This window comes from Zonotrichia leucophrys, chromosome 4, assembly GCF_028769735.1.
Source record: "Zonotrichia leucophrys gambelii isolate GWCS_2022_RI chromosome 4, RI_Zleu_2.0, whole genome shotgun sequence".
Taxonomy (NCBI): Eukaryota; Metazoa; Chordata; class Aves; order Passeriformes; family Passerellidae; genus Zonotrichia; species Zonotrichia leucophrys.
Window position 1 is genome coordinate 30299104 of NC_088173.1, and position 8805 is coordinate 30307908.

Sequence of the window (8805 nt, forward strand, 5' to 3'; positions counted from 1 at the left end):
ACCCCAGCTGAGAGTGACTGACCACAGGGTCCTTTGAGTTACACCCAGCATGAACAATTTGAGAAGAAAGCCCATCAAAGAAGTTTGCAGACCAGGGGCAACCTTCTGTGAGGTGACTGAGTTGGTGTCACGAGGGTTTTGCCAACAGGAAGATCTTCCTATCCCAGCTCCTATCCATTCATTTCTTTACCTGCCTTGGCATCCATCACACATGGCACTGACCCAATTCATCTCACTGCCCCACCATGAAAGGAGCTGTATTTTCCATGCTCAGTGTTACTAAGCAGCACTGACTTGAGGAGGGTCTAGCAAACATCCTGTCTGGGTGGAGACCCCAGAGCAAGTGTGGGTGAGCTCATGGCATGGGAAGGACAGACAGAGATGCAGGGACCTGGTGATGGTGAAGCACCAGGGCAGCTTGAGCCAGCCTGTTGCACAGCTCTCTATAACAATGAACTCTCAGACAAAATAACTAACTCAGAAAAAATAGCTCCTTGGGCACATACTCCATTTTCAATCTGATGAAAATCTGTTTAGCAGAACTGCTTATGGATCCAAGCTGGTTTTCTGTATGTGCTAAGGCAGTTTGGTATCCAAATATCTCTCAAATCACCTGAAAATTAAGTCCCCTGAGTACAATTAAAATGTTCTACCTTAGAGCTGTATTGGCTAAAGGTGTAGATGCCCTTTTCAAGGTCACAGAGAAAGGCAGGAGTTAAACCTTCCTCAGTGCCACTCTGAGCAAGGTGTCCTGCCACCCTGGCACAAGATAAAGGGAGGTGACACTGAGGTTACCACACAGGCTGTTGCTGTTTTCAGGCTCTGTAAGGATTGTCAAGCATAGTGTATTCTACAGAGAATAGCTGAGCAGTCCTTTTCCTTCATTGGTCATTTTACTTGGTACACTGGATTAGCCAGGAGTTAAACTGTTTGCAAATATAAGCTCCCTCACACTGCACACTCTCCTTTCCTTTTTTTTCTTTTTTTCCCCTGGGAATTTTGCTGTTTTAAAATTATCTGTCTATATTTCATCAGTGGACAAAGGAGAGAGAGGAGGAATGGACTGATGAGCCCAGGGTGTTTCATACATCATGGACAGATACAAAGCAAAATAAAATGTAAATTTTAAGAGTCACTCAGACGAAACCTCAATCCCTGAGCTCATTCAGCTGGCAAAAGACAAATCCTTTGTTTTCCATCAACTCTTAGTTCACACCTGGAAAAACAAAATAAATAGGGTGTTTCAGAAGAGGTGCTTCAAAGCTATTTTTACTTTTGAAATGTATCACTGAAAACAACACCTTCTAAATAAAATAAAAAGAAGAGAACAAATGTTACCCTATTCACCAAGTTTTCAAGGAAGGAATGTAACGAAAGACTCAAATCTTGAAAGGTGTCTTGGTTTAACCACAGACAGCACATAGGTGCCATGCAGCTGGTTGTTCACTCCCCCACCAGAGGGACTGGGGAGAGAATCAGGAGAGTAAAACTCTGAAAACTTGTGGGTTCAGATAATGATAATTTAATGGGCAAAGCAAAGGACACACACACACAGACACAAAAACAGAACAAAAGAAGGAATTATTTCACAGCTTCCCATGGGCAGGCAGGTGTTCAGCCATCCCCAGGAGAGCAGGGCCCCATCACACATAACAACGACTTGGGAATACAAACACCATTACTCCAAATGCCCCTCACTTCCTTGTTCTTCCCCCCTCCTTATCTACTGAGCATGATGCCATATGGGCTGCAATACCCTTGGGTCAATTGGGGTCAGTTGTCCCAGCTGTGTCTCCTCCCCATTTCCCATATATCCCAAGACTTCTTATCTGTACATAAAGGAGAAAAGGCCTTGACATTGTGCAAATACTGCTCAGCAATAACAAATCATCTCCATATTATCTACCCTGTTTGCAGCACAAATCCAAATCACAGCCCTATATTAGGCACTGTGGAGAAAATGAACTCTACTCCTGTCAAAACCAGCAGGGACAGCAGGTCCAGTTTTAGGGTGAAAACATTTCAATCTAATTTTTATTGTGGCTTTGGTTGGCAGGTGTCTTAGTATGTCTGAACTCAGAAGTTCTTTGTAGGCTGAGACTGCTCTACCACCTAATCACAGCCCTGGTCCCTTTGGAGTTCTAGTGTGATGCCTTGTATATATACATAAATTTAAAAAGCCATCAAAACAACCTGAAACTTTGACTGGACACTGGAGCATTCATATAAATGTCAAAAAAGTAAATGATTCTCCCATTTGTGGCAAAAATCCTACCTTTTAAATTCAGTGTTTGATGTGCTAATTATAATCAGGCTGCTTACTGAATGCATTTAGAGCAGGAACAGGGACAGAATGGAACTGGAAACATCATGTTTTCAGTAAATAATTTCTTTAAAACAGCAGTCTCCTTACCAGCTAGAGATGCTCTCATCTGAAGTGCATCTGGCATTGTCAACAAATCCTGTGTCTTTTTGCTTGATTGATCATGGAGTTTAAAGAAGTGGTTATTTCCCTGATAAATGAGATATCATATATATTCATCTATTACAGAACTCCTGTAGATAATTAATCACTGCCATCAGCTTATTACAGCTTTTAAGGGTATGTGTGAATACTCTGAGTTAACAGAACAAAAACTCCAGGTGGAAGGTTAATAGTACTTTTAAAATCAAAGTGACATTGTGGAATAGGTCAGCCACGGCCTTTGCAGATTTGGTGCCTGCCCCACAGGATCTCTCACAAGACACCATTCCCAGTAGTGACAGGCCAAGGTTGCACCTGGTGGGAAGCAGAGCAGTTGTGCTGAAATCTAGGGAACCATCCCTGCTGGAGATGCAAAGCTCTGTGGGTGCTGCCAGCTGAGAAAGAACCCTAGTGCCTCGTCACTGGGAAGTGTGACACTAGGCTAAAAGCAGAACAAAAAATGTGTCAAACACACAGCATCCCATGGGCAAACTGCCTCTGGACCTTGGCAGTCAACAGTAGGTGTGATCATTTTATGCCTCCCTTCATTCTTCCTAGCAGTGGGTAAGAGTGGACCTGCTCTACAGGGACGATAAGTGATCACTTGAGGAGAGGTGATTGTCATTCTGCCAGTTTGTTCCATGTCTGCATTGTTTTCTTTCAAAGGCTTGTCTTTAAAAGCAGCAGCATAAGATCAACTCTCTCTTGCTGAGCTGTTGGGAAAGATTATAAGGAAATTTTCTATTTCTGCCAGCAGTGGCCATGTCAGGTAGCATGAAATCTCTCACCTGTATGTGCACAGCTCCTTGGGAAGTCACAGACCTCACACCTTGCTAACTGATGCTGTTCATCTTGATATATTACCTCCTACTGAATCTCTTTCTTTCAAAGCCTTTGGGAAAAAGTGCAGATAAATGGTGAAAGATTTGTTTTCTTTACCCACACAGTTCACTCATTGGTTCGTACAAATACCTGTGGGGTGTCTTGAGTCAGGTTGGGATGTGTTCGCGCAGAAAAAAAAGTCTTGGAGGGACCAGTAGAAATGACCAAACATGCTTCAAAAGGATTTTTTTTCATAATCAACTTTGAGGCTCTTGCTTGCAGGGTCTGTTCCAGATGTGGTAATAATAACTGCAGCAGAAAAAGAAGTTTCAACATGAAACAGTCAGGAGAGCATTCTAGGAGAATAATTTTCAAAAAGAAATACTTGTTTTGCATGCTTCTCCAGATTTCTGAGTAGGATTAGCACTGTGTTTGTGGAGAGAAAGGCTTTCTGGAGGGTTATAGTTTTGTAGAGAACATTTACTTCTATTGTATTTCTGAGCTGCAACAAATTTGAAAACCATCTTGTTCTGAAATAAGGATTCTCTAGTTTTGATTTAGAATTGTCGCAGCAGAAGGAATAAAAGAAATACAAGCTTGGGGGAATAAAAAGCAAGGGCTACCCCTAGTCTTTTCAACAAAGACTATTGAAATAGATGAATTTAAACATATGCATAAGTGGTTGAAGAAGGCAAAAGGTTATGGAAACAAGGAGATGGTGACAGTAGGACAAATGGGACATTTGAGACAAGTTCTCCTTTGAATTACAAGAGGAGTTTTGCTTATGGTTTTCTCTGTCAATTCTCTATTTTACTCCTTCCACAAGTGAAACAGGGAAGAGTTATGGCAGAGACTTCAGGTTGGAGCTACTTCTCAGGAAAGCTCAGAAAAGGCAAATCAGGCCTTGATCAAGTGAAGGATCTTAGCTCATCTTTAAATTGACATTAATGAGTGATCACATCTTCAAACAAGAACAGTTTGCTCAAGTTTGCCCTGCAAGGTGGTCTTGAAGTGCTAAATGTCCTTCTTTAACCTTGCTAAAAATTCAGACATGTTTTCAAAGGGAGCCCATTCACAGAGCAGAGAGAAATCATGAGAGAACAAAGAATGTGGCTCCACTGCAGCTGAAGCCAGAGAAGGAATGCATAGAGCTACAAGGAAGAAGAAACAATGCAGGCAGCTCTGCTGGCCAATGATGTACCAAAAGCCCCAAGGACTTGGATTTGCTTGAAAGCTGTTGAGGGATATGAACCCATACACTTAAAAGGAGTTGCCTTTTGAACAAAAAAAACCAAAAACAAGCCAGCCCTGTCAAAGAAAGGAATAAAAGCAACTTGATGAATTCTGACAGTGAAATTAGAAAGCAGGCACATATAAAAGCCAATGAGCAAACTGTGCAAGTCAAACAATGTGATGTGCCCCATATTCTTTTAATAGTTTATTACTTAGAAGATTACATGATATTGACACTGGTGCTTGAAAAGTCTCCTACTGTTTAACAGTACTCTGCAATAAAGTGCTGTAATCTGTTAATGCACCATACTGTCACTATAACCCAGAGTTTGTAGGGGAATTCTTCCCTTCCTTTCAGTATGTCTGTTGTTTTGCTTAAAGAAAGAGAAGAAAGTGTGACTTCTCTCCACCCTCTTTTCACATGCCTCCAGCCCTGACTGCTGCTCCCTGAGAGCCTCCTTCTGCCTGGGTTTTCCTCACAGTCAGCCTTTCCTGGTGTTGCTCAGAGACTGCAGAGGGAATAATGGCAAGAATACACAGCAAACTGAAGCAGAAGCAGCAAGGCAGGGGTAGGTGGAGGGAAATTGCTATTTCCCACATTCAGGGAAAGAGGTTCTGCTACGGCAGAGGGCAAAGGGCCCTCAGGCTGGGGGAAAGGCTCTTGTGCATGGGATTAGGGCTCCAGCTGAAGGGGGAATTACTTGCTTCAAACAACAGGCTGGAAAAATCACCCATTGGCAGCATTTGGAGTTGGCAGTGAGGGATAGGAAAGAGCTCCAGCAAAAGATGAACTCACCAGGCAGACAGGAAAGGCCAGATCTTAGAAATGTTATGTAGTAAATGTCCAAGATATGGATGTGGCTTTGGCTGAAGAGAGGGTCACATTAGGAAACCAGAATGAAATGAAGATAAAGAGTTTGGTGGGTTTTGCTGAGTATCTGGATGCAGAATTGAATGGAAACATGGAGCAGAGCTCTTATTTTTTCATCATAACAGTGTAAGCAGTCCCTGACAGTGCATTTCTTTAATATTTCTCTCCTTCAATAGTTATAGCAGTAGCTGCTGGAATTAATTATGATTAATTTAATTATAGGTATAAACCAGGTCTTTTTCAGAGTGAATTATAGTTTCCTTCAATAGTATGTGGTGGTTAAGTGCTGGTAATTAAGGGTTTGAACGAGGGTTTGACAGTGCATTTTCCCGTAATTGAAATTCCACTGCAAACCCCATAGTGTTTGCAATCCAGCACACAGCAATGAGCTTTCTCTCTGGGTCTTTTTTTTGGTTGTATTATATATATATATATAAAGTAGGTTACCATGAAGGACTGCCTTTATGAACCTACTGCTGAATGCATAAGCTCTCTAATAATTCATTTAATGTGTTTATCTCTGTAGTTCAGTCTTAGTAGGGCAGGTAGGGAAATGATGGTGCTGTAAGTTTGAAATTCCATAAGTTTGAAATTACTGTGGGGAGAGGATTTGTATTGAGCCTGAAGTCTCTGACTCTGACCCTCCAAGGGGATATAGCTTTGTGAACACTACTGGGAGAACATTCCTCAGGGAATGCCTGTTATTTCACAGAAGATATGTTTATGGACTGTGCACTTCTAAAAGCTCATGTGCCAATAACACATTCTGCACAAAGCACAGACCACCTCAGCACATGCTTCCCAGGAAAGCTGTTCTTCTTGGACTGGCTGTAGGCATGCCCAGCCAGATGAGGTGGGTTTCTGTGGCTTTTGAATCCTATGTGAAAATGAGCAGGTTGACCAGCTGTTTAAGGAGCCACTAGTTTATTCAGGTTGAAGTTATCTATAATTTCCAAGTCTCTCCTGTTGTAGGTTTAAGGGCAACCCTACATTCAGGTTCTATTCAGAGTAAAATTTGTCACAGGGTGCAACAAGGAGAAAAAGGCAGTGTCTGGGGTTGTGACAGGAGGTGGGTGTTAGTGGAAACTCAATGCCCAGCAGGGGATGGCTCAGGTCTCTCCTGCTTCCATAATCCACAAAACTAAGGGAGGTTTGCACACCACACTCTATTGGCTTTCTACTGGGCCAAGAAATCTGTTGTGTAAAAATATGCATCCATTCCCTCCCATGGGATAAAATGACACCACTGGAAGTGTGTGAAGAAGAACCAGGGATTCAGTTCAGATGATCACAAAGGTGGTGTCAATAAAGTATGAACTCAAAGGTGCAGGATCATTGAGGAGGCAGCAAATGCCAATTCCTTCTCAAGTCTTCTCCATGCTTTCCCCTCAGCCATGGAGGGAGGAAAAGTTTTCACATTGAATTTGCAGTATTTTGTCAGGTTGTCACAACCTTAACATTATTTAAATGCAATTTTTTAGTCTATGAATTTGAATTATCCATGGATTTGATTCATTACCAACACATGCCTAGTAGCCAGTTTCTAAATTATGTTGCTGCTGACTTGAATTATTATAAATAAGACTGTGCCAAATGTCAATTGATTATTCAGGAGTAATCAATAGAGAGGGAGAAAAGACAGCTTTTGTTGACTAACAGCAAATGATTTTTATTCCGCAGTCCTGGAATTTAGAGTAGAGGTGGTAAACCAGGCTGCATGCCAGACCTCCAGCAAACAGAAAAAGTAAAGGGATGCAAAATGTAAAAGGAAAGGGATGCTGGCCTCCTTACAAGGCTGAAGTGGGGCCACAAGCATAAAAGTCCATGAGAAAGGCTTGCAACTGGTGAATCTCCAGATTTAGTCACAGACTTTTGATTAGACTAGTTTTAGGTTGGTTTTTTGTGGTTATTTTTTGTTGGGTTTAGTGTTTTTTGGTTTGGGGGTTTTTTGTTTTGTTTTGGTTTTTTCTTAATATTTTTTTTTATTTTTCCAAAACAAGAGAGCTCCTTCTGAATCCTCTCTCAGCAGCACTGAGAGAGGATGCCAGTGTGGCAAGTTGGCAGTGATCAGCTGCCAGGTACTCATCTGGACACTCACTACCCTCCCCAAAAGGATGGGGGGCATGGGGAAATGAAATGAAAAATAAGCTCATGGATCAAGATAAAGAGAGAAAGATCACTTACAGTTAGCATCAATGACAAAACAGTCTTGACCTGGGAAAGTTTGTGTGTTTCCCCAGAGGTGGCATCACCTTGGCTGAAGAGCTCAGGGGAAAAAGGCAAGGAAAATTACCTCAGCATAACTGAAAGTGAAGTTTTGCTGCCAGAATTTGTTCTTCTTTGCAAAAGACTTTCCCCTTGCTCACAGAGAGGAGGCCATCACCTCAAAACCTGTCTGTCCTTTCATCACCCTTCTCAGCATGAAAATCTGAGTCCAAAGGGGAAAACAAATATATATGTATTTTGTGTGATTGGAAGGAAGGCTGCATTAGTTGTGTCCTTTTATATTTGCATAGAGCTGCCAAAGGGAATGTTTGCCACAGGTCATAGTCATATGTCTGGGTGGAGAGTTGTGTTTGCCAGTGCTTGGAACAGACAGAGCTTTTACACTCAGGGACTGAGGTCATGGAGCAGATCTTCTTACACTCCTGGGGCAACATGGGTTTGCCTCCAAGGCTTAAGGTATTTAAACTGCAAAATCAAAATTCACCAGAGAAATTCATCAGAACCCTCAGAGAGGCTTGAGGTAAGAGCCAAAACCAGGGCAGGTGAAGAAGTTCTCTTGTGGAAAGAGCTGTCCTGTTCTCAGCAGGTCTCACTGGTCATGCAGCATTGATGGAAAAGTGCAGCAACCTGCACTCCAGCCCCTATGTCTACATACAACCAAATGTCCAGGCTTATTTTTAATGAGCAAATTAAACACAGCAATCATAGAGGAAAAACTTGTTTATTGCTCTGACAGATCTGCAGTCTTATCAGCTCTCATTCTCACACCGTCATGGTGCTTGCTGATTTCTGAAAGACTGTTGGAGTCCTACAACTGCAGGGTTCCCTGCAGAGGAGTGAAGCAAATAAAAATAAACTCAAAATAAGCAACTAAACAGGAGACATGCTTCTAGATACTGTAGCTGCAAAGGGAAGCTTTAAAAATATGAACACAAAAGGCAAATTTTAGAGAATCCTTGGGAATTCTTTAATAGAGATGATATTCAGCTAGGGTAGGGGTTTTTTTATTTGTTTGTGGTTGGTTTTATCTTTGCTTGTTTGGTTTTTTGTTGTTGGGTTGGCTGGTTTGTTGTTTTGGTGTTTTATTTGGGTAAAAAAACCCCCCAATGAGAAAATGCGAGAGGTTTTTAGTTACTTAGGTGGGAAACATGAAAATTGTGGTCTGAAGAAGCATTGCTAGGTCTGAGAT